Source organism: Podarcis raffonei, chromosome 13, assembly GCF_027172205.1.
Source record: "Podarcis raffonei isolate rPodRaf1 chromosome 13, rPodRaf1.pri, whole genome shotgun sequence".
NCBI lineage: Eukaryota > Metazoa > Chordata > Lepidosauria > Squamata > Lacertidae > Podarcis > Podarcis raffonei.
The window spans coordinates 6720564-6723249 of record NC_070614.1 but is presented as its reverse complement, the minus strand read 5'-3'; the positions used below and the strand labels follow the sequence as shown (position 1 = coordinate 6723249).

General features: G+C 51.6%; 1 pseudogene; it reads right to left on the bottom strand.

Moving 5' to 3' along the window:
• Nucleotides 1-1123: 1123 nt before the first annotated feature.
• On the bottom strand, nucleotides 1124-2461 carry LOC128400274 (proteasome maturation protein-like; annotated as a pseudogene).
• Nucleotides 2462-2686: the final 225 nt, after the last annotated feature.

Below are 2686 nucleotides of genomic sequence, written 5' to 3'. Positions count from 1 at the left end.
GCGCCCGCTGACCTGGAACGCAAAATATTAGCCTGTGAAGAAAGAATCATTAAACTGAAGATCGCTGACCTAGGATGAAATTATGGAGGCAAGAAATTATTAATTTGAGGGTGGGTGGGTGGGTGATCCTGGAAGGAAGAACAGCAAAAGAAGCTTGAGCAACAGTCATCCTCTTTTCTTTTGGCCTTAGGCCCACCCCCGTCCATTGTCCTCCCTGGCCGAGGGTGGGTCAAAGGCCGGCTCAAGCAGGTGGGTGGCACCTGCCCAGGTGAGCCCCGCTCGGTGCCACAAACCCCGCCCACCTGTGGGGAAGGGAGGGCGAATATTGTTGCCTTTTCTTGATCTTCACAGGCTTCATTTGCCCTTTGTGACAAATGACGCCCCCCCCAGGAGTTCAGGGGCCCTCTCCCTTCAGAGATCTCCTCCAATCCATGTAGGGTGATCTAATGGTTATGGGGTTGCTTGTGCGTAAGTTGCCGCCACTCCTGGCTAGGTGGCCTGGTTAAACCTTTCCTGACTGGACAGCCCCTCACTTCGTGGCTGTTCAGTCGCTGGCAGAATCCGACAGTGGGCATTTATTCAACCTTTTCCAACAGAAAAGTTCTTTGACACCCAGTCTCCTCCTAGCCTCCCTGCGCGGAAGCCTTCTGCGCAGGGTGGGCGTGGGTAGCGGAGGACCTGTGCTCTCTCCGCTGGTGTCCAGTGAAGAGTCTCTGAGCCTGCTCTTCGCTTCCCCCATTGGCCCCCCTCCATCCCTGGTGTCACGCTGATTTTCTTCCCCAACAGGAAACCTGCCTCTCTCCCTACTTGGCCCCTCTCCAGCATCGTCGTGGAGCCCCTCCTCCTCCTCTCGTTCCGATGGCAGTTCCCTGACAGGTGATGATGAGAAAATTGACAAGGTGGCAAAACTAGGACACTCATCTCTGTGGACAGTTACTGTGCAGGGCATTGTGTTCTAGATTGCTCCAGTTTAGTATGTGATTGCTTGCATAATCCAGTCTGGAGTTGGATTCTATATGTGGCTCAATGCTCCCCCATAACAGCAACCCTTGTGGTTAATTTAATTTAAAAAATACCCACTTACAAGACATTTGTACTGACAGTAAACACAGAACAAAAGTAATATATTTAAGCATTTAATGTGCCTTGTTTTTATCAAAGTAGGTGAGAGATTGCATGTATCAAAACAACTGCTGTACAACTACTGCTTATATGGTTTACTTGAACCCCCAGGGACACAGGTAAGAAACATTTTCATGAACAGAAGGATGGAGAATGTACGCATTATACGAAACCAAGTTTGTGTTCAACCAAAAGATGAGAATCTCCCATTCCTTCACTCTGTGCCGGGTCGTTCAGAATATCTTCAAAACCAATGCAGTCACAGTTGCCTTTCCAGATATCCAGGGACAAGTTCGCACTAGGAAGGAAAAGAAGACGCTGGAGCAGCTTCACTGCTTGGAATTCCATCTGCAGCTTCAGTGGTTCATGCAGCCCCGGAATATTTCTCAGAGTGGAAAAATTCATCTTATCTTGATTTAGCAACAACGACAACAAAATTATCCGGTGTGTCCAAAGGATGAACAGGGAAAGGTTTGCTCTTCACATTTGTAAAGCCTCTATTTATCACATCACAGCTTTCAAATGCTTCAGCAGCTGAAAAATCAGAAGCTGGAATACAGTCCTTCAGCTGAGATCCAAATGCTCTGGAATTCGCCTCAAGCTGTGTTTTTTTATTAAAAAAGAAGGGGAGAAAGGACAGTGGTCAAAGACAATGAGCATAAACACGTACGCTCAACTTGTAGGGTGTTCCCCGCCCCATGCAAAGGTTCCCTTTCTCTTACCTGGTCTTTTGGGGGGAGGCTTGGGCAGCAGCCACAGCGGTGCACGATTGAGATCCTGCAAGAAAGAAGGGATCTTTGAAGCACTGCTTCTTGGGCTCGAATCCTGTTGGCTGCTTTTGCAGTGGCATTTGGGTGGCCCCTGGGAGAAGAGGAGCCTGGACCAGACGGGCCCTTGGCCTGATCCCGCAGGCCCTTCTAGTGTGTTTCCTAAGGCCCCCCTCCTCCCCCTGTCCCATTACCTCAGGGGCGAGAGGCCGTCGTTTGGGCTCCAGTCCCTCCCGGAATGCGGCGGTTCCACGGCTGAACTTCTCCCTCGCTGCAAAACAAACAGAGACATAATAAGGCGCCTGTCTCCCAGCCACGCTAGCCCCAGTCTGGGGCAGGAGAGTGGGGGGACCTGGGAAGGGGCATTTCCTCCTACCTGATCTTATCAGGGCTCCCCACTTCTCCACCTTACGGGCGTCCGACCGGCCTAGCACAGAAGCAACAGCCAAAGTCTCCTCCCTCACCTGAGAAGCTGTTTTAATGGGAGGAAACTTTGGCTGCTGCTTCTGTGCCAAACCAGGCCGGGATGGAGCCATGCCCGTATGGAGGAGGGGCAGTGGGGATGCGCCGCGAGGGACCTCCGTGTTGTCATCCGGTTCTTCATCCCAGGAGCTGGCGCTGGAGCCTCATCCCTGGAGGCGTGGCCCTGTGGAGGAAGAGGGACATCACATGAGAATGGAAGCCACCGGTGGGAGAGTGTTTCTAGGACTCCCAAAACATGTTTCATAAGGATCCCTTCATTCCTTCAGCCCTCGTACCTGATGTTCGCCATGTCTCTCCAGGGATTTGGCCAGAAC